This window comes from Labrus bergylta, chromosome 1 (assembly GCF_963930695.1).
Source record: "Labrus bergylta chromosome 1, fLabBer1.1, whole genome shotgun sequence".
In the NCBI taxonomy this organism is placed as follows: domain Eukaryota; kingdom Metazoa; phylum Chordata; class Actinopteri; order Labriformes; family Labridae; genus Labrus; species Labrus bergylta.
The window spans coordinates 28,487,667-28,511,254 of record NC_089195.1 but is presented as its reverse complement, the minus strand read 5'-3'; the positions used below and the strand labels follow the sequence as shown (position 1 = coordinate 28,511,254).

The 23,588-nt window shown below is 40.4% G+C and overlaps 2 protein-coding genes across 4 annotated transcripts in view; one reads left to right on the top strand and one right to left on the bottom strand.

Annotated features, from left to right (window-relative positions):
* plppr2b (phospholipid phosphatase related 2b) overlaps positions 1-2,075 on the bottom strand; it is a 53,021-nt gene extending 50,946 nt beyond the window's left edge. For both annotated transcript variants that reach the window (XM_020646418.2, XM_020646417.2), the window contains exon 1: positions 1,484-2,075. The gene's annotated coding sequence lies outside the window, so the exon portion shown is untranslated. The remainder of the gene's footprint in view (positions 1-1,483) is intronic.
* A 7,281-nt stretch (positions 2,076-9,356) lies between these two features.
* The window catches only part of palm3 (paralemmin 3), a 40,623-nt gene continuing 26,391 nt past the window's right edge, over positions 9,357-23,588 (top strand). The window contains exon 1 of one of the 2 annotated variants that reach the window (XM_020646380.3): positions 9,357-9,472. The gene's annotated coding sequence lies outside the window, so the exon portion shown is untranslated. Of the gene's footprint in view, positions 9,873-23,588 lie in introns of both variants that reach the window. The other variant, XM_065958288.1, reaches the window with a different exon arrangement.

Genomic DNA, 23,588 nt, shown 5'->3' with positions numbered 1-23,588 from the left:
TACAGCTTTGAGCTCCTTCTTTATGTTTCCATCTAAGAAGCAAGGCAGGCAGAAGGGTTGGCATGACTGATCGTCTCTTGTGTGGCTGTCCGTGTCGCTCACTGTGATTTTCATCCTTAAGCTTCACAGTGGCACCGCGGCAACAAAAGACCCACTCTTCATCTCACTGGCAGTCGCACAAACACACACACACACAGCGCGCACAAAAAGCCAACACACAGTGACCATCATCGCAGTATTCATTAGACGTCAACTTCGATGTCAGTCCAACAAGTGCTGCACCGCTGATGTTCGTGTGTGTGTCTGTGTGTGTGTGTCTGTGTGTGTGTGTGTGTGTGTGTGTGTGTGTGTGTGTGTGTGTGTGTGTGTGTGTGTGTCTGTGTGTGTGTGTGTGTGTGTGTGTGTGTGTCTGTGTGTGTGTGTCTGTGTGTGTGTTAATAGGGGACAAATAAGGATAGACAGAGAAATAAGCCATTTATCAGTACACACAGATCACACACTCACAAACAAACACATACCGGCTATACTGTATTTATATATTTAAACATACAATCATAGTTATGTCAGGTTTGTGTTTGGGTTGACATTACAGTTGTCGTGTAGTGTCACAATACTTGGACAAATTGGATTTTGATGCTTCGGAATCATTGTTTTTGAAACTTTCATGCAAATACATAATTTTGAATGATTTAGGGTTGAATTGTATTTAATTTTTATCATTTAAATTCAATCTAATTAAATTGAGGAAGCATAGAATCCATTCTGTGCTGCACCTCAGGTTCATCAATGTGGGTCATAGAGATGCAATATGACAAGTCACACACACACACACACACACACACACACACACACACACGCACACACACACACACACACAGACACAGACACAGACAGACACGCACATGCACACACACTCACGCACACACACAGACACACACACACACTCACACGCACGCACACACACACGCACATACACACACACACGCACACGCACACGCACACACACACACACACACACGCCCGCACACACACTCACACACTCACGCAGACACACAGACAGACACACACACACACACACACACACACACACACACACACGCCCGCACACGCACACACACGCACACACACTCACACACTCACGCAGACACACAGACAGACACACACACACACACACACACACACACACACACACACACACACACACACACACACTCACACAGACACACACACACACTCACAGACACACTCACAGACACACACACACACGCACACACACACACACACTCACAGACACACACACACACGCACACACACACGCACACACTCACAGACACACTCACAGACACACACACACACACACACACACACACACACACACACACACACACACACACACACACACACACACACATTAAGAAGCAACATGTTCCCTAAAAGAAGCAGAAGAAACAGCAGGGCAGTAACTGGTGTTAAAAACTCTCACCTTAAATCTGTGTGTGTGCTGCTGCTGCTGCACAGTGACTGCTGCCTCCTCCGATTCTCCGTCTCTACGAGGGTTTGCTCCTGCAACAGACTTCCATTCCTCGCTTGCTTTCTGCTCCCAGCCTTGTCTCTTTCTCTTTGCCCCCTTCACGTCTCTTTCACGGCAAAAACCAGCCCCTCACTTCCGCCACCGAGAAGCCCCGCGGCACTGAGTGTGAATAGAGAGAGATAGAGAGAGCTTGCCACACTGCCAGCCTCCAGCCAGCCGAGTCTATATCTGTCTGCACTCTGCCGCTGGGTCGCTAAGCTAAATATGATGATCTTCAACAGCACTTCAAGGATAATTAATCAAGTGAAGGGATCCACAGGCTGCTGAGGGAGGCTGCTCGACCACAGCTGACTGTGGATGCGCGGAGAAGAAGAGAGGTAGAAGAGAAAGAGGAAGAGAGAGAGAGAGTACGAGAGTGAGCATCTGCATGAATGTATGTGAGAGAAATAGAATGGGAGCTGAAGAGGAGGAGGAAAAAACAGAGAGTGGGAAGAGGGAATAAGAGAATGAGACAGCTGGAGTGGAGCAGAAAAGAACCATCATGTGCCTGAAAGAGAGAAAGAGAGAGAGAGAGAGAGAAAGAGAGAGAGAGAGGAGGGACTCTGTGTGTGTGTGTGTGTGTGTGTGTGTGTGTGTGTCAGAGGCTGAGGCAGTACAGGGGCTTAAATGGTAGACACTGTGCACTTTAATACCCCTGGACAACACTTTGATACTGGTGGACACCGTGGGGCAAAGGTTTCTGTCCGTGGTATTTTTTTTTTAATGTTTTTCCATGTGAGCATTCATGAGAACACTAAAGGTGAAGAAGGTGTAAAAAAAAAAAAAAAAAAAAAAAAAGACACGAGTATTGTGAAGGTGAAGCGTCAGGGTTTTGTGTATTTGTGTGTCTTTACTCATCTGGGCTGCCAATAATGACAAAGTGAGTTTAGGTTAGCTGGGATCAAATCCCAGCTCAGCCCTCTGCCTGTGAGTTAATGATGCATTGCCAAGCAGAAAATAGGAACGTGTCCTGCACATGTTCCTATGTGGGTCAGAGGCCCCAAGGTGAAAGCTCACCAGCAGCTTTTTTGAATGTGTATGGGCATTTGTGTATTCTGCATAATGGTATGAGTTTGCCAATCCACAAATTGTCCGTCTCCCCGAGGACAAACACAAAGACAGTGAGTGTGTTTCTGTACATGTGCATACCTGTGTGGCGATGTGAGTTTGTTCATGTTTCGACATGCTACAATGACCCAGACGGACAGCGTGCATGTCCCTCAGGTGCTGCCACACAGATCTGGACTTGCTGTAGCCCTATTGAAAAGTAAACAAAAAAAGTAAAAGTGAAAAAACGAGCCAATGTTACACAACAAAAAAGGACAGCAAAGATAAAAAAAAACAAAAAAAAACAGAAAATTAAAAAATAGATAAGAGTCTTGGTAAGATGGGAGAAGAGGACAGGAAAGGCAGAGCCAGGGTGAGAGTCAGTTTAGGCTGTATAACTGAATTTAATAGTTATTTTAAAATGCAATTCTCCCACACATTCACATTCACACTCATTGCAAAGACGCTGCCATGTCAGGTGTCTTGCCCAAGGGCATCTCTACATGGAGTAAGGTGGAGTTGGAGTATAAAACCCCCTATCTTACAACTAGTAGCAACCTAGTCTACCTTATTCCTCCCATAATTCACCCAAAAATGTACAATCAGGTGATATCAAATCAACCAAGATAGTGAAATTCCTCTCCCATTGAAATCTAGTTCAAGTGGCGCAATTATAGTAAAGTGTTCAGGCAGCGTGCCATTTAGAGAAACGAGATCTCCGAACAATAGGTGCAAAAAGAAAATCTGTGTTATCACTCATCCTTTCCCCTCCCAAAATGATTTCTTAAGAAGACTTTTTTAGGCAAATGTGTGAGTGAACAGCCTTCTAAAAGCCTCCCGCCCACTTACTGCACTCAAACAAATCACTCACAGCAGGAAAAGGGACCCCAGACCACTCACAGTAAAGTGTGTGTGTGTGTGTGTGTGTCCCCCCCGCCCCTGCCCCCCCCAAGAATGATGGAGAAAAACCACGAGGTGTCACGGATGTCATAGTTCCCATGGCAACACACTGCATTCAGAGTGGGTTGACAAGTGAGGAAATGTGGTATAGTTAGAAATACACACCACACACACACACACATTAAATATTGCACACACACTGTGGAAGGAACAAGTGCCACTTAAAACCGGCCCTGGTCACAGACTACTGAGTTGCCAAACCTGGATGAAAAAAACACTGCGGATGTAACTAACCTTACCTAATGCTGTCTGCAGGAGAAATAGTTCAGGGTGCAGAAGTTGAGTACAAAAAAACTCAGACGGCAAAACCTCAGATTAAATGCCTGAGTTAATGTCCTTGAATAAGGATGAGTTCCCATCACGGTGAGAATAGGTATCATTTTGAACAAGTTAGCGGCTGGGTTATTCTTTCCTCTCCTTTGTTTCATTATCATGCTCACTGCCACTTGAATAAACCCTTAAAGTCCTCTCAAGCCTAACTCTATTGGATGTCTTTAAGAGCATGAAGCAATTCATGGTAAAAGATAGTGCTTTCAATGTTAATCAGAAGTGAGCATTTTCCAGGGGTAGTTTTTTTTTTTTTGTGTGTAATAGCTGCACCTGGTTGCTCTGAGGACACGGAAACAACTGCAGTAGATTTCAGTGACGATATTAATATAATGTCTTTTACAGCCTCCCCAAGGACATCTACTGTATATTATCCACCAAGTGATACTTTCAGTGAGCAGCTTTCAGTAGCATCTGACATGATGCATCTGGTACTTTTAGATTTAGCTGAGAGGTCTTTTAGAGAGAGGTAAAAGACATGGTAAGGTAGGTAGCATCACCCGTGATGACAATGTAAAAAAAAAAAAAAATGAGAGCAGCTGTTGAAGTCAAGGGCAAAACAGGCCAGGTAAGATGCTGCAGAGCTCTGTAAGTAGAGCAGGTACACAGAGGTTGGCATGCACCAGCACTGAGACGGACACACAAGTGCACACACACATTCACACAGCACGCACACACACACACACACACACACACACACACACACACACACACACACACACACACACACACACACACACACACACACACACACACACACACACACACACACACACACACACACACACACACACACACACACACACACACACACACACAGGGTGAATCTGTCCTCTCTTTACGGCCTATTTAACACACTCCTTTAAGCACAGGATCCCTGGGAATTACATCTATATTGGACAATTCTGCATCTTATGATCAACATCCAAGTTAATATGGTGCCCTGTATCTGAGCACCAAATGTTGGACTTGTTCTTTGGCATGTGATGAGTCCAACTCGCATCTAAAGATCCTCTTCTGCCACAGACCAGTAACTCACACTTGAATCTGTGTGATTCATTAACTAAATCTTGCACAGACGTCTACGTGTGTTAACCTAACCTAAAAGTTTATGTAATCAATAAGAGGATCACAAGCCTGCTTGTAGAGTTTAGAAAAGGGTATTGAAGCCGCAATTGAGCGTTTTTGATAAATGTTGAAACATCATTGAGCCTCCAAAATCTAAACTGCTTTGTTCCACTTCCACAACACTCCTCAGGGTCAGGATCTGTTTTAATCTTTAGTGTAAATAGTAAACTACAACTGTATGTACCAAGCCAATGTCGACAGGCAGACAGATACACATGGAGAATGCTTTATGTGTAAAATCTACATGTTCTCATTGCCAAAACTTAGTCACGGTCTCAGTTTAGTAGCTGCAAAACAAACCCACCTCGGTTGTATCAGACGATCAGAGAAACTGGTCTTAATTGTAAATGTCCACAAAAGGTGGCGGTGGAGGGCGGTGGAGGAGCAGGGCCGACCTCGTGTGAAACCAAAGAAGAAAAACAAACGCTTCCCTGTGCTTTTGAACAACACATACTACCTTTTCTGTCTGTTTAAGATGTTAAAGCGGTGCGGTAAAGCGATTGCATTTCCTCAGATGAGAACATGTTAGAAAAGTAGGCATCGATTAACAAGTTCCAACACATCAAAGTAACTTGAGGTTACATATGAGCGCTGTGTCACATGTTTCTATTTCTGCCAGAAGGACCACAAAATGGTTATTGAGGTTTAAGAAAGGGTTTTAGATCTTACCCTAACCATCCATATGTAGTTTCTATTCTGACATTTTTTCTTGACATCAACTTATTAAATAATTTCATGTGTAAGTATTGTAATGATGTAGACTAAATGTAAGAAACTGAATGCAGTCTAGGTTTTTTTTTTTTTTTTTAAATCAAACATCCAGCATTAATGTTCTCGAGAGTTTTGTGCATTCGTATCTTACTACCTCATACATGTTAGTCCACATGAAGTATCCTCACACTCACTCATATGGCCCTAGGGTGGCTGCGTGGTTACACAAAGTGCTGTTCAGCTGGTTCAACCCAAGCTATTTGTCCACAAACATCTGTACTGTTAATGGCTTTCAAACACACAATATGCTCACAATATGATGCTGAAAAACACATAAAACCTCACACTGAAAATAAACCTCACAATAGCAATCACAGGTGTTGTTTCCCCCTTTTCTGAAGTGTGCACTATGCACACAGACACAAATGGTGCTTTTGTACAGTGTGCTACACAAGCAGATACAGGCACACATACCTGCAAACAAAGGAGAAGGTGCTGGTATGCATGAACTAAAAGCACGTGCACGTTGTATTGTTGAGGAAAGGTTGCTAACAAAAAACCTCCTACCCACAAAGAAACACACACATACATACACACATACACACAACAGACAGCGGGACTGTTTTGCCATATTGTAAAGGGAAAGCTGTGTGATACATGAGCCTGTGTGTGCTCCCACTATCTGGCTCCTCATGTGAGGATTCACTCTTGTCTTGGGGAATCAGAAGTAGGCCGAGTCAGAGGATGTGCTCGTTTCATACACCATCGCTGTGGATCACAGCCAAGGACATTCTTGCTTTAAATTGACATTCTGGGGAATTTCAGTAATAAAGAATTAATCAGATTATCAGAAAAATAGGATTATAAAGAAGATACAGCACGGGTCAGCTGAACTGTAATTTATGTGTGTTAAATACCGACCATCACCGAAGACGTTGTTACACCAGCACTTCAGAGGTTCTTATCCCAGATTTTTGGGATACTAAAAAAGCAATTAATCAGGAGAAAATGAGCCTGAAGTATATTGTGGTATTAATGAAATATGAGTAAGCTATAATGAAATATACATAAAAATAGCTTGGCCTAGTTTCATCTTATGGAGCTACAGTAAATGATAGTTACATGGTGTCTTTGGTCCGTCCTTGCTTTTAGTCTTCCCAGTCCAGGCTCAGAGCATGCATCATGTGACTTAAAGGAATATATTATTAATAAAGGTAATTTTATGTACATGGGGGGGGATTCTGAACAACATGAAAGGAAAATGTTGACCAGGTTACATCATGCAAGTACAATCTATAACAATCTGCATCATCATCTATAATTCAGCTGATACAGCAGAATAGAAAGCACATTCCTTAGGTTCCTGTTTTGACGTAATGTTGACAAAGTGATTTGCGATCTGGAATCATGATATTTTGCTTTATTTGAAATTGACCGGATGCTCTGTGCGTTCTCGTATCTGATTTTGTGTCTGTAAAGATCTGCTCATGCTCAGGTCGACGCGTCATGGCAGCGGGCTCCGTCGAAAGTAGACGCGGCGTGTATTCGAAACGGAGCGCTGATGGAATGCTTCGAGAGACGGCATGTGCTGTGGATACACGAGCATGGACTAGAGTGGGAGCGAACAAAGCCGAACTGATAGACCGCGGCGCGCGTGGAGTATGTGGAAATTGGCCGTTCATTTGCATAATCAAGCGTGGACTGAGCTGACAGACCAGTGTATAGTAGCCGTTTGCGATACGAGGAGGGAAAAATTAGGTTGAGATAATAATTCCAACATGGCCACTGCCATCGTTGGAATTCAAAGCATCTCTCCAGAAACCAATGGGTGACGTTGCTAAGACGTGTCAATGTTTTAGAAAGTCTATGGTTTTTACCTTTTAAGATGGAGCTGATTTAACTCGTTTTTCCACTTTTCCTGAAGTCATCCATTTTCTAACAGTAGCACAAATAATGCTTTATGCCAGCAAAAAGGTAGGTATTTGATTTGCCCTCAGGATCAATAAAGTATCTATCTATCTATCTATCTATCTATCTATCTAAGCATGATGTGCAAGCAAGAAATACATACTGACTGGTGTTGCAACATCAGTTTAAGCTGTTTGATAGACTTTTGGATCAACTGTATCCATAATAAGTGAAAAGGTTGCAAGTTGTCAACATTATCACAGTTTAATTAATTACGATCCGGTATCAAGATTATTTTATCCACCGATCCTATCTTGAATCCCGATGAGATGAACTGAGGTTTTAGATTTGCATGAGTAAATGTAATCAGAAACTTCCCAGAGAATATGCCCTTGCCAAACATACATGGGACTAAACTCACATTTGAAACTGAAATCCTGCATCCAAGCACTCACAGAGGAATGTGTTGCGCGCAGTGTGTGATGTTTTTTTAAGTTCACCTGACCTTTAAATCAAAGGAATCTTACCTGCAGAATATGACACACATCGAGCCAGTGAGTGGGTAGCACTGAAAAGTTTGGAGCTAATACTCCACAGCTGCTATCTTGGATTTATAATGGATTCCCACAATGACCCTGTATCACAGAAGGGGGGAAGGCGTCAAAAAACATCCATGCAAGCATTTCATAGCATACACTGCAGTGTTATCCACGACTTGTCATCTGCCAATTTCAAATTAGGAAACAAAATACTTCAAAATGTGCCAAAACAGGGCAAAGATAACTGATTTGACTAGTAGTGAATGAAAACAGATGTAATATTTCCAAAACAGTTAAATGTCATAATGAAGGGAAACTATAAGTAGCCTTACTAATATTCTGTTTTCATTTATACCCCGCTATCTTGCAGTGGTATTTCCCTAGAAGGTGTTTTCATTCATTTGAGGGATGGGATTAATTACACTCCTAAGAAAATTGAACAAGCAGCTGTAACTATTACCAAAAAGGGACCGCAACAAAAAATTAGAAATGAAAGCCAGCCTTTTCACGCCTATATTCCCTTTCATGTGAAAAGTCAGGGCAGGAAGTTGATCTACAATTTGAGCTGAAAGGGATTTTACAATTCTGAGGCGCTCTTTCATTCACAGAAATGTTTCACATTACATGAAGGAGTTCAGCCCATTGCTGGTAGGATTTTTATTCATGAGCTATAGGCTAATGCAGTAGTTCCCAGAAAGAAGAACCTCCTTGCACATGCTGCCTCAGTTCTTTAAAATAACATCTTAGTAACATTGCATGGCTTTAAGCAATTAAAGCAGACAACATGGTGAGACTTGATGTATAGTTTCACCCAAACATGCACTGAATGAGACAGACTAAAGAAAAATAATGAATATGATGTGATGCAAAAGTGCAAATACACATACAGTTGCTTGTTTTAGGCCTTTAGAGAACAAATAGAAAAGCACATTTTGCAATAAACTAACTTTTAGAGTCCTCTCTGACAACATTGGATTTAGTTTTAGATACTAAAAGGGCATTTACAAAGTTAAAAATGCCGTAGCTTTAATGTTTCTCTCATTACGGTTTTCATTCAGTAGATGGCATGATGTTATATGAAAGCAGAAAGCATTTAAACCTTTAATGTGAGAGGAAAGCTGTCTGCAGGCTTTGCTCTGCAGTGTTTCAGAGCGACAACAACAGGAAACATGAGGCTGCTGTCTGGAGGGCTGGCCTCACCGTAATGACTGGAGTCAGGTAACCAGCGGACACACCGACTCTTTCCCCCCTCACAGACGGGCTCAGACACGAAGGAGAAGCGGTGAGAGGGACTTTTCGCGACGGTTTCACGTCGGTTTTGTTTTTTTGTGTACCCACGTACCGACTTTGCTTCCGAAACAAAGTAAAGAGGGCTGTAAAAGTTTGACAAACTCATCAGCGTGTCGTTCATGTGACGGGTGGTGCGTTCAGGAGCTCAGCGAGGAGGCTACTCAGGTGTTCATCTGGCGCGAGGAAGTTGTTCGTCGCTTGCTGCTTTTTTTTTTTTTTTTTTTTGCGACATAATTTATTAATCTGAAAGGAGGATTTCGCTTGTTTGTTTGGTCGTGTTTCGCTTTCCACACCTTTTTTTTCTGGGTTTCTCTTTCCGCTTTCGGTCCATTTTGGGGACGTAAAAAAAAAAAAAAAACCCATCAAGTGGACGCGTTTTTTTTTAAAAACAGGTATGTGCATTTTTGACATTTTGACTGCTGTCTGTCATCAAGAAGTTGAAGTTAGTTGTAATTTGTGGTCGGTTGACAACTTCTGAAACTGGGCCAAGTTGTGGAAGTGAGTTCAGCCATAGTTGGAGAGCCCAGGCAGCTGTTGACTTTTCTGACCCCTGTTAAGCATTAGCCTACTAACCAAAGAGTCAAACAATGACTAAAAACCTCTTTGACAGTTAACGTGGCCGTTCATTTGTTACTTGCTGAAGTCAGTTGTTTTCTAACACCCTTTGGCTTTCGTAAACAGCCTACTCATCCTTAACAAAATCTATAAATTGCACTTCGGTAGCCTACAAACTTTTTGTGTGCACAGTTGTGACTTAACAGTAGTAGTATCACCTTATCATAACCCAAATACCGTTTAAGATATGCATTGATGTTTCTGCTGTGTTTTACTTCTTTTTTTTTTCACTCTAGCTTTTTTTTTTTTATTGCATCCTCTTTCTCACTACAGTTTTATGAGTATGCAAAGCCACGAGCCTGCAGGGCATTTACAACAGTTTATGTTGCAGTGGTTAAGATAGCACCGCTATCTTTTGACACTTTGCTTGCTGCTGTTGCAGTTGCATCTAGGCCTACATAACTACAGACACACACACACAGACACACAGACACACACACACACACCTTACATAAAGCACAGTCAAGATCTCAAATTCTGAACATCAGATTAACCACACATTTCCTCTTCTACCTCTTGTAAGAATGACTTGGCTACATTAACACTTGGCTGTCTCATCACTTTCTAAAACACTTAGGCTAGATACTTAAGCTTCATTAAAACAAGCCCATTTCTGCACAAGAAGCCATCAAACAAATGCTGCTTAGCAGGCAGCTAAGCATACTGATTTACAAGCAGAAATCCCTGCAGGAGCTCCTGACGTTGCTCTTCTTCTGTCAGGCTGAAGGAGTGAGGGCCTGGAGGCCATCCGAGGGGGTGTTACCCCCCTCTGTCTTAATTTGACTCGCAGGAAAGGGTAACTTTCTTGGGTTTGTTAACGAGCATGCTTATGGACAAAGTTTCAAAGAGAAGCTCCACATGAAAGATCAGTGCACAGGATGTGTGGAAATCTAAATGTCACAGCAGCCAAAGAAGAAAGCTGATTACAATCCATGTGTTAGATGCTGTAATAATGTTACTTTGTGTATGTTTTAGTCACTTTAAACAGGGTTCTGAAACAACAATTTGTTGTCCATTTGGTCACTCTGTCGTGAATATTCTCAGCTGTGTGATTGCACGAGTGCAGTGTTGATTTAGCTTGTCTTGAATTCTGGGGCACTTTGTGGTTTTAGTCACTCGTAGAGCTCAACGGTGTCTTTGAGTCATTGAGTAGATCTGACTCCTCCATTCCCCCCCCCCCCTTCTGTCTTTCTGTATCTAAACATCTGTTGCATTTAGCAAGGATATAGTTTCAGTCATTTCTAGCTGTGGTATGATTGCAATTCAGCTGAAAAGGTTTTTTTTTTTCTTTGCAAACAAAATATAGTATAGAGGGGCTGATGTGGTTGATGTGTTAATCACTTTCAGAGCAGGCTACAGGTTTGATTTGAATCAGTAAAAATCTAATCAAATGCATGAAGGAGGACGAGAGAGGGATAAGCAAGATAGCCGTTAAATACAGATGAAAGGGAAACCGTGTGGTAGTCAGCACCACCAATCAGCACGAGTCTTATCTTTACAAATCTTGTTGCAGAAGAGTCAGACTCTGACAACAGTGTAGAAGGAGATTAAACACTGAAAGATAGAGGGGAGGAGACGAAGGAGAAGCGGGAGTGATCAAATCCTCCAATTCTTGGCTTGGAAAACTGGATGATGGATGAGCTTTCTTTCCTCACTGCTATTTTGCCCTTAGCAAAATCTCTGTCCACCCTCAGTGTAAGTGATACCGTAACCCCCCCTCCCCTCCCCTCCCCACACACACACACACACTTTTCCTTCCAACAGTTAAACATCATCATTAGAAATAATCTCCGCCGTGACTACTTGTACATTTCCATATTTAACTGAGCAACATGGGTTCTGAAGCATATTTGGATGCCTTTTTTCAAAATCCTGTTAGTCTCAGTAGGTGCCCTCGCTTCATGTCATGTAGCCATTTCTCTAACTGTGTGTTGAGATTGCACAAACATGCTGCAGGCTGTTATTATTATGGCTGTGCAGAGGATTAGACTCAGACGTCACCTGGTGAACAAAGATGGTTCATCTGGAAACAACAGATCAGTAACACCCTGACCACACAGGAGGAGATTTTTCTTCCAGTAATGGAGATCTCAAATATTCAACAGGATAAACAAAGGGGTTTGTTTAGTTTTTTCTCAGTTAAATATTCCTGTTTTTGTACATACTGAAGTTGTCAACATTTTCATTGATACTTTTTGAGAAACTCTGTAACTTTAATGATTGATAGTATCAAGAAAGTACCAAAGATTTAAAAAAAAAATGTATTTATTTTAAATGTCCAACAGGATACCCCATGCACAGCCTAGTCGTTCTCAGGTGCGCACAGTTGCAGGAAGATATGAAAAAAAATAAATCAATAATCTGTGGCACATGGAAGATAACTTAAATGTATTTCATTGTGAGCGAACAACGCAGGTGAACCTGAGGAAGCTACAGGCGAAATATGTGCCAATGATTATTGATTCAGTATGGAGCATGCAAAGCTTTGTCACTCACCACAGCATTCATAGCCTAAGTTAATTTGCAATGCATGTCTTTAGATTGGTCTCTAAAATACATAATGGAATCATAAAGACACACCCAGGATTCTTAAATCAGACCAATCAAAGGGTCTTTAGAAACACGGAGCTTTTAGGCTGACTGATGATATCAGGGCTGTTAGAATTCAGAAATTGGATATTATCAATCAAATTAAAATTGATACCAGTTTTCCATACCACGGCAACAAAAACTTAACGTTGGGTAATTTCTGTTTTTTATTACCAACCATGCAATCAAACTCCTGCAAAATGCCTAAGTATGGAAGCATTGAAAATGTATGTGTGCAATTTAGACACTGCTCTCTCTATTTTGCTCGAGGCAGTTTTTGGTTAAGAATAGGACTGAAGATATGTACTTTTTATTGAAGCTTCTTGACTTTTAGATACTACCTTTCATTAAAATTCCTCGGATGGTATCATTTTTCAAACACTTGGTATTTGAAGGTATCAAATTATCAAACCTCTTGACAATTGTAGATGAAATAGATCTTCATGTGTTAAAATGGTGGAGTGGCCTTTTTAAAGCAGGTTAATCTCAGACGATTGTCTGTTTTAGTGTGAAATATGACCGCTTCACTGTCAACCGTGAGACTGATTGGAGTTGAGACATCAAAGCTAAATTGCTCCCCGGTAACCATATGACCTGCAGCATGTTTCTGCACTATGTCGCCCTGTCAGTCCTGACATACCTGAGATACCAGCCACGCCTCCTCATTCAGGGCACAACTCTGATTTCAATGACTTCAGCTTCTGCTGGTCTTCAAATCCTTGTGTCTTTGTCGTTCAACAAAAGGTGTTTTCAAACAGGCGTGTTTGAATCATTCTGCTTGTGTGTCTGTGTGAGGTATTTCTCTCATTTGCAACAATCTGATGACTGAAGGCCTCAGAGATTCAGGCAGACAGTGGGGTGAAAAGGGGAGGAGGACAGAAAAACATTTACCATCTTGTGTTTACTTAATGTCTGTACACATGCCCTTCTTTTGACACCAACAACAATGTATTAGTCAAGCAGACGAGGATTAGACGGTTAAGTAATGTGCTGTGGTTGTGAAGGTAATGGTGTGTGGAGATAACTGCCAAAAAAAAAAAAAAAACCTGAGCTGCCCCTGACAAGATAATATTTTAGCTTCTTAACGTCCCAGCATTTAACATCTTCATCATGAATTTTTTTGAAAGTCTAGTAAGATGAAAGTGAAATTAAGCAGCTATTCCCTCCACTTATTACAAAAACATACACCCTCTCTAGTTTATGAAGTAAACCTAATTAAATCTTATTCAAAGCAGCCCCACAAGAAATCCGACATCCTTAAAGGAATAGTTGAATATGTCGTTTTTTTGTCTGTTTAGACACATTTCCATACACCACATTCATTGATATAATGATAATAAAAACTAAATAGTTGTACTACTGATACAGATACCAGTATTAGAAATGCCACCTAAAATGTGATCACCATTTGACAGCCTGTGCACCAATCTGATACAGTAATCTAAGCCAAGAGACCAACAACAGAAATCCTTTCTTCCTTCCAACTTGCTGAAACAATGGATGCATTATCACCTGCACCCATAACTGTCGCAATAACATTCATTTGCAAAACAGATCAACACCATACTGGAAATACGTGCCCTGAGAGTTTTGATTAGCATTTGAAATAAGGCTGTGTTCTGATTCAAAATCTGTTCTGATGGGAGAGAAAAAAAAAACCCTTATGGGGAACTGGGTCAAAGCAACATAACTTCAGTCTCAGTGATATTTCCTTAAATAAACAATAAATAGAAATGTTTTTTAAAAACATTTAAAAAAGTAGATCTCTGCTTTTGCAAATGAACTCTTCTGATTTCAGGTATTTTATCAGTAGCTCCACTAAATAAAGCGGTTTCATGTTCAAATTTCATCATTTTATTGATCACTTTTTGGTGGACTGTGCACGTCTGGAGTGGCTGCAAGCCAAGCTGTGAATGTTTGCTGAGTTTATGTTGGCACTCTGTTTGTTTTAAAGTAAGTATTGCTTTATCTTGATATTTCAGAGGACTTTAACAGGAGCCAGAGGACCCTTTGTTTTCTAAACGAAGTACCCAGTTGATTAAAACCAGTACAAACCATGACTAAAGCAGCTTTCTCTAGCAAGTAGAAAGATGTTTGAAAAGATTTATTTATTTACCTTGTTTCTCAGTTATGACTCACTGTCAAACCACAATTTAAAATAAAATTATGTCATTAATTCCTGAGCCAAGCACTAAAATCTATGTTGAATAAAAACTTCCCAGAACAAGTCAAGTCTGTATACTGCAATGTGGTGTTTTTTTTTTAATTCTGAAGATCAGGGCAATTCAGAGGACTGCTCATATTTTAAAAATGTCAATAAAATTATAGTAACAACAATAATGGTAATAGGAAATAAACAATAAAAAATAAGATAAAGGTATAAAAGAGTAGGGTGTACAAAAACATGTAGATTTAGAAGTCTATTTTAACAATTGAGTAAATAAAATAGAGGCTAGATCACTGAAAACACAAATATCTCCCAACCCTGTGTAAGGTTTAGTTCTTAACACTTTCTCTTATATCAAACCATTTTTGCTAAGTATAATATAAATGAAAGAGTGATATGATGCAAAATTAACTCGAGTCCAAAACACAAAAAAGTAACAATTGATTATCAGTCATCACATTACAGCCGAGGTAAAGCATCTATGAAGTCTCCACAAATCACTCTGAACATAGTGGCTCTTTTCCTTACCCTGACACTGTAGAGGATACTGCAGACTAGTTAGACAACACCACAAACTGCAGCCTCAAAACATCCATTCATGCAATTCAGTTTCTCTCCAAAAACCTAAAAAAATGGCATTCCTTGTTCGGTTAGTATTTGCCAGACGACGGGGTGGCTGTGTTTGTGTGTTTTAGCAACCCCACCTCTGAACACTGCAGGAAACAACTACCTGTAAAGTCTATTTTAAAAGCTGACGGTGCATGATTTCACATTAGTAATGGGCTCAGCTTTGGGTTACTTAAACCAAATGGATTAAAGACAACAAACCTTAAATGAATCGCAGAGCTTGGGCCACATATTTTACACGTGTGTGTATCTCTGTGGTGTGAGAGAGGAAAACATGGAGGTGGTTTCATGATTAAACGATGCCAGCAGGCTGTTCTTCCAAAGTGCTCGATAATATATGATAATGTTTTTTTTTTTTTGTCATTTAAATGGTAAGAAACGGTCTCTTCACTGCCAATTTGAAAGAAACTCACCTGTTGCTAAATTTCAGCCCTTCATCCCACACTAAACTGAACTGATTTCCTGAGCCTGTCTTTGTTTGTGTGTTTCTAGTAGCTGTGTTTTTTTTTTTCTTCTGAGCCTTGGCAGAAATTCATGTGCAGAATAAACATCCTTTTCATCATCAGAGGAGGCTGGGAATGTCTGAACAGTTTCTTTTGCTGCTTACAAGCCGGCTCCCTTTTCTGCTGTTCAGTTAAATGAAATATTCAGATTCTCGTTTCTCTGCTTAACATTGCTGCTTTATTGGCACAAGTTGTTTTCCTCAAGTCTGCAAGGCTAATTACTGAATTTGTCAATCACACTTTAAAGGCAGTATCCTGGGAGGAGCAGTTGTGCAGATTAAGAAGTCTTGGCACATTGAAAGGAGGCCTTGTCAGACTATTAGGGATCAATCTTTTGCAAGGGGGGAGAAACACGACTACATCAAAATCCAGTTTGAATGGACTGTCTGCACGACTGACACATGTATACCTTTTGATAAATCATTTTTTATACCCCGCAGCAGAAAACTAGCCTCACAGTTAGCTTATTCCTGTATCTATCATTCATTATAAGGGATAGGGATTACTCATTTTTTATTGATATTGATAGCATTACATGAGACTCCTTAATGATCCGACTCCTTATCGATATCACAACGCTAGGTTTTGAACAGAAGTGTTCTAAGCTTTTTGTCCAAAACCTAACTGACTTAACATTTGAACACATCATGATCATCATCATTTATTTAACTTCCCCTAATAGTCATTTAGCTGACCCGATCTTGAACACATCGTAAAGTAGCCTTATTTCTACTTGTTTAGTAAGCTAACTAGCTTTTATCATGCCAATATTAAATTGTGTTTCCACATTGGATTACCAAGTATAAGGGATGGGGATCGAAAGCCAGTTCCATAAGGACCTGGTTCTGAGTTTTTCAAAACCTGAAAATCAATGACGTTTGAGCTTATCGATACTGCTATATCGAGTCTTGTTGGTCCTGTAACGTTACATCATATCTTGAGTTGAGTCGTGTCATATAAAGCCAATCCAGGGGCACTTACATAAATCAGTTCTTGCAAGGGGGGCACACAACCTCAAGCCCATCCGCATTGGGAGTCAATTAAACCAAAATGCAGTACCTTCTACTGTCTTCTGGTTAAAAGCAAAACGTTAACTCCGAGTATCATGGAGACACATTATTGGCTGACAGTCATGGCGCACCCAGACTTTGTTGCAAGTCTTGTTTGTTAAAGATAGTAAAATGGCATTTGTCTTCTGTACCTGTGCTCAGGGCGGTGGTGGACAACACATTATTTACCTGTCTGGGTCAAAGAGAGTTTATATTTAGTTGACTCGATGTGTTTAAGGCCTTTTGGATGTTGACTGAAACCTGAGGAACAATTTGTGTTGACGTAGTGAGCGGAAGCATTCACCTTTAGCCACCTTTGACCCTGGTTCAGACATTGTGGTGTGTTGACCTTTTCCCTTGGTACAAATGGGCCAGATATTAGCAAGTTTAACATCTCAGATTTGTTTTAAACAGTTCATGAAAACAACCCAGACAAACAACCAAAACTATAAGATAATATTATAAGTAATTTATATTTGTTAGTCTTTGGCTAATTCTTAAAACTTTTATTGAAAAAGTTATTGTTCGTCCATCTGACTGAGAATCTGGTTACTGTTTATCTGCGTGTTCCTTCAGCTCCTTTCAAACATTAAAAGCTGAACAAGTTTTAACGTGGACTTTGTACATAGTTTGTGAAAGGCTAGCTTTTTTCTTTTTTTGTCAGACATTAGTTTGTGAACATTTTAACAACCTGTCTTCATCATGTAGCCAACTCTGTTTCTTAATGTGGGTTTGAAGAACTTTCTGTACAGCACACAACACGGGAACATTTGCCTACTTGAAAGGCTCTTTGAATGATTTTAATCTGACAAGAAAAGGATACATTGTTCCTTTAAGATCTGAAAACAAAAGAAAACCTGAAAGATACAGACAGTGCGGTGACTTAATAACAAGGGGAAGACAATTTAAAAGTGAAATGAAAGGGAAATCTGAGAACAATTACTTAAATCTAATTACCTATCCACTTCATAACATTTTTAAAATAGCAACATGAAGAGGTCATAGGGTCAGTTGAAACAGGATGAAATGTTGGAATTTAATTAAATCACAGTTCCTCTCAACAGATGTTATGATTTCTTTGAGGCTTACATGGTAACAATAAGGTGGGCTTGTGTTATAAGGATGGGAAACCTCGGCCCTGCTGACATTCAGCTAATTGCAGAGGTGAAATCAAAGCAGCACACGGCTGAAATGAGCTCTGATGCTGTTTACATAGCTATACTATGAAAGGGATTTCATCCATGTCTTAGATAGAGCTGCATCAAACCCTTGTCACATTTGTGAAACGGAGTGATTATTATTGAAATTAATTCTTCAGCACCTTCAGGACCAACATCTCTGAGATGGTGACCAGCTGCTGGCTGAAAGACAAGTGTGGTGGCTCTAATTTCTCTAAGAATGATCTCGTATTCAGTTTGTTGTCTGCAGTGTTTGTAAGGAAGAATTAAAGTAATGACTTTATGTATCCTCACTAGACATTGTCAAGGTGTCTGGACACCCACATTTTCTGATGTAATAGTACTGAATTAGCTGGATTGATGTGGTTTAATTCTGATTTAGACAGAAGTGACGTTCTGTTTGTGTTATGCGTGTAATTGTCACAGAGCTGGAGGCCCTGCAGCACACAGACCTACAGGCTTTTGACTCCATGACAATAGCCAAAATGAACCGAGACCGGATTACACCAGTCCTGCATTCCTTTCCAAACCTGTTTCACACACACACACACACACAGACAAACACACACTTGCACACTAATCCTGCACACACAGACAGATAACTCAGGCCTATACATGTCTTGCATACGCTTGCAAAGAGTTGAAGTGAACATGGCTAATCAGAAAAATCATTAAGTGAAAATGTTAAAAATATCACGACGAGTCCCGCTCACTGCAACAACAGTATTGCATCATAAGGCCTTTTTATAATCCATTGATCTTCAAACCTTTGTTTGTTGTTATCCACTCCCCTGTGGAAATATGACCTATCTAAACCGTCTTTCCATTAACACAGTTAAAACCTCCCCATTATGCACAACGTGATGCACAAACCAACAACAAGCAGCTTCGGTGTAAACCCACACTGACAGCGTGCGTGGAGGCAGAGCCACTTCCTTTCAAAAAGAAGCTGCATTGCCTGGATTTCAGTGACATTTTGTTGGTGACCTATATGCCTCCAGAGTGTTGCTGTTGGATGAAAGAAAGCGCAAGAACCTTAATACTTATTTTGTCCTAAAAAAAAAAAAGGGAAGAACTATGTCTCTCCAAATCTTGTCAAAGTCTTCTTTCAGAAAATACCCACAGCAACAGACAATTCATTTCATTATCTTTTACCATGTGAAATAATTTCATGTTTAAATTATTGACTTTTGAACTTATTTGAATCAGAATCTTTTTTTTTATTTCCAAGTACATTTACACATACAAGGAATGTGTATTGGTGCAAAAACAGTTAACAAAGGAAATACAGCAAAAATAGCAATAACTTAAATAAAATAAAATATAAGAAGTAATTACAAATACATATAATAGAGTATAATAAATATAGAAACACAAAAGTCCAGTGAGTGCTAATGTAACGCATAAAACCAGTTTCAGCCTTCACATTCACATTAATAGCATATCGACGTAAAAACAAAATCACATTTTTCTCACTGGTTATGGCAATGACCTTGAATTGAGTGTTTTGTTTAAAGGTCCCAACCCCAAAGATGTAGTTACTATATGTATTACTGTGGACGAAGATACATGTGTGCAGCAATTGGAGTCCAAGATAAATGTCCCCAAGGTGACAATAAAACACAGCATATCGTATGTATCATGTTGTTGTTTATTGTTTTGTAAAGACTGGAGTTATTAATGGCTATAGTCTCTCATAGCAAAACTAAGAGCAAGACATTGATCAATGATTTTTTTATGTATTGCTTGGTTGTGAAATGTATTTTTCATCATCAACACTGTGTTTAAAGTAACTGTAACACTGGGAGTCTTTTGAAGCAGCTGTGCATGTTTCTGCATGTGAGAAACGGACTAAATGGAAACTGTCACATGTCGTAAGGTGTCTCGGTGTGAACGTGACGAGTGTCTTTGAGCTGGTTTTTCCCTGTAGATGCAGGCAGAGTGTGTATGTTGTGACGCAGCCTGCCGTGTTTTTGTCAGGACTTGTCAGAACAGGTGTCTCAAACTCTGATCCTCTTCACTCGAGTTCATGTTTGGTTTTCTCGCTTTAACCTGTGCTTCCCCTGCAGGATTCCCCTTTTATATGAAGTCTCCGTCTTTCGATTTTTTATTTTTTACCATTCTTACCTCTCCCTCTTGGTCATTTCTAAAGCTTTCATCTTGATCTTCATGACTCGTCAGCTGTTAGCAAGGTGAGGTCATGAGGACTCAGTGTAGGTGCTAGTGTTTGTTTCAACAGATACTATAAAAGGAATCTACTCTGTTGACCTTTTATTTTCTTTCTCTGTTCATCTTTTCCTCTCTTTCCAGTTTCATTTGCTGTCATCACACATACAGACTCCGTTTTCCGAGCTTTTTAAGATAGCCTTTAATTACAGACACATGCACACTTCTTGAGATGTGTATACAGTGTATGTCAGGCATGACAAGGACTCTGCTTACCAAACTACAAATATAATGTTAAAAGGCTGTAATGATATTCAGTTAGTGGCTCAGTGCCTTCAGTCACATTGTCTCTGTTTCCCATGAAGCTCAGCAAGCCTGTAATCTTCTTCAAATACCCCCCCCACACACACACACACACACTGGATTTCACCTCAGCATTAAAAGCCGGTGTTTCCGTTCTTATCGCGAATGCTAATACATGCCTCAACTGTCCTGTGCACAATGTTTGAGGAGATAAAGCCGCAGATAGAAGAGTCCCTGAATGCCTAAACACAGGGAGCACAGAGATTAAGTCAGTCTGTCCTGCAGAGTTGATAACACACTGTCTCCGGCTGTGAAGTCCCACAAGGTCAAGACTTGAGTGCAGCAACTTGTGGAGCTGGCCAGTGAACTAACATGTTACTAATAATATCATGGTGTTACATTCAGCACTAACATTTTTAAATGCACATGCATGGAAAAGTATTTTTGAAGTTTTAAATATTTTTTTATTACAACAGCCAAACATTTTATTTTGTCTTCACAGTCTGCACATTATCCAACTTGGACACATGCACACATGTTACGTCAATTTTCTGTGCTGGTGCCATAAACCTGAACCTAGTTGCAATAAAAAAGGAATTCAGATACTTCCTTTATCCTTACTCTTCAAAACCAAGTAGGCCTTAAGCACCTATTGTGTGGAACAAACGTCTTACTCTATTCTTTTTAACATAAGCTTGTAGGTATCTGCATGGATTTCAAAGTCCCTTGCCGGTCCCTTGTCATGATGCAACACTTTGAGACTCCAAGCCTTTGGCATGATTAATGGCATTTAGACATCCAGTGTAACTCGTATATCTTTTGCATAAAAAACACAATTTAATTGGAGGAAAGGGGCGACTACATTGATCACATAGCTGTTGTCATTTAACTGATTTACACCTTTAAAACTAAGTCAGTGTAAGAAATGTACAGTTGGGCCCTTGCTACAATGTCACTTCTTCTCAGCTTGATTAAACGGGTAATCCTTCTTGTTAATAATACTCGATGAGCCAAGATGACTCATCATGCTGCTTAGCATGTTATTCTTCAGCTTCATTATGCATATGTGTGATCGGCCCGACCGTGTTAATCTCTGTAGTCCCTCTGCTGATTTGATGAGTGGATGACAAGGTTTAACAAAGGCTCCATCGTGCTGTCACGTCGGATCTGCTGCACAGCCTGATGGCGGTGGAACTGAAAATTTTCACCCCAAATCCCTCCAGATTTTTTTTTTATTTTTTATTTTTGCAGCAGATGGGGATTTTGTCGCTGCTGGTGATCGGAAGCATGTGCGATATAAGGAACAACATTGGAACATGTTGCCATATAGGCCTAAAATACTGAGCTTTATGTCAACCATCTGTGTGTTTGAGGGATGACACAATGACCACACTCCAGTTGCAAGTTGGCAACAAGTTGAACAAGCAACATGGACTCCTCCAGGAATACCTTTTGTATTGTTGGCTAATACCTGGAGATAATTACACACTACATGATAGTTTTCAAGTGAAAATAACATGACACTGTCCACAGGTGGAATGTGCTTGATACCATCAGTGCGATTGATTAAATTACTCAAAAAGAGGCGTGGAGTGAAACAAATAGAGCTGTCCACCTATAAGTCTGGCTCTGCAAAAGGTTTCTGCCTGTTGGAAGGACCTTTGTTCCTTCCCCACGGTTGCCAGGTGCTTGCTCATTGGTGGATTAATGTTGGTTAAAATAACATAGTACGGACTAGACCGGTTCTTTATGTGTCATGATTGCATTTGTTGTAATTGAGCTCTAAATGGATATAAATAGATCTATTGTTTGAGGGGTAATGATCCAGCAAGGTGTTGACGTTCACAATCCTGGTACTGGGGATTACTATCTAGCATGGACAGATCATTTCATCTGTTTACCTAGTGATTATAGAGCAAAAGATAAATAATTGCTGCCAGAATAATTTTTCCCAGAGTGTGGTTTACTCTGATCTGAATATATTAAACTGAAGGCCAATGTTTTTTTTTTAAATGGATTCACTTTCAAACTAGACGTGTTTTAAAATTTCATGTCTCAGTGGTACCCTAAACAACCATGCAAGGCTGTTTTCAGTCAAAGTGCAGCGTGACTTCCTGTCAATCATCGATTTGTACATGTGGAGCCAAGTATGACTATTTTGTCGGTCAGATAGTGTGAACAATGAATGGACCAGAACCAACGAGCAACACAGAGCAACCCTAACCCTTTCTAGTTGCCCCTTAAATCTTGAACGGTTACACTTTGAAAATCTCCACGTCGTGTAACTTTCTGGATCAGCCCAAATACAGATCAGGTGGGTGTGTGGAGGGTGTGAGCTGTGTATGTACGTGTTCGTTTACTGCACTGGGGTTTGTGGGCAGAGCCAAGTGAGGGCTAAGACCAGCCTACCTCCCGCTGAACAGAGACTCTATTGTGAGTATGTGCGTGTGTGTACGTGTCTATGTGTGTGTGGTACCTGACAGGACACCATTCATCCTTATTATGGACAAATGAGAGCAAAGTCATTTTCTCCTTTGAGGTGCTATTGTTTCATCATAGTCTCCTCACTCATCACGATTTAGCTGAATTGTCAGCACATTAAACTTGCTTTAGTCTAACCGCTGAACAGCTGGACCTGTTGGAAGATTTCTTTTGATTTCCCCTCGCAGCGATGCCTTTGATGCTCTCTAGCTTCTGTTCTGCGGTTATGATTTGTGCCAGCTTACTGTATGTATCTGCAAAGTTAATGCTGTGGTAAATATGCGATTAGAAGGTTTTTGACATCTTTGAACCTTTTTTGAAGTTACATAATTTGATCCTCTTGTGTTACTACGGCGGTTCAGCTGCACTAGGACTGTCATGACTGCTAAATGCAGCTCTGAAAGACGACTCTGAGTCAACCTGTGATGTA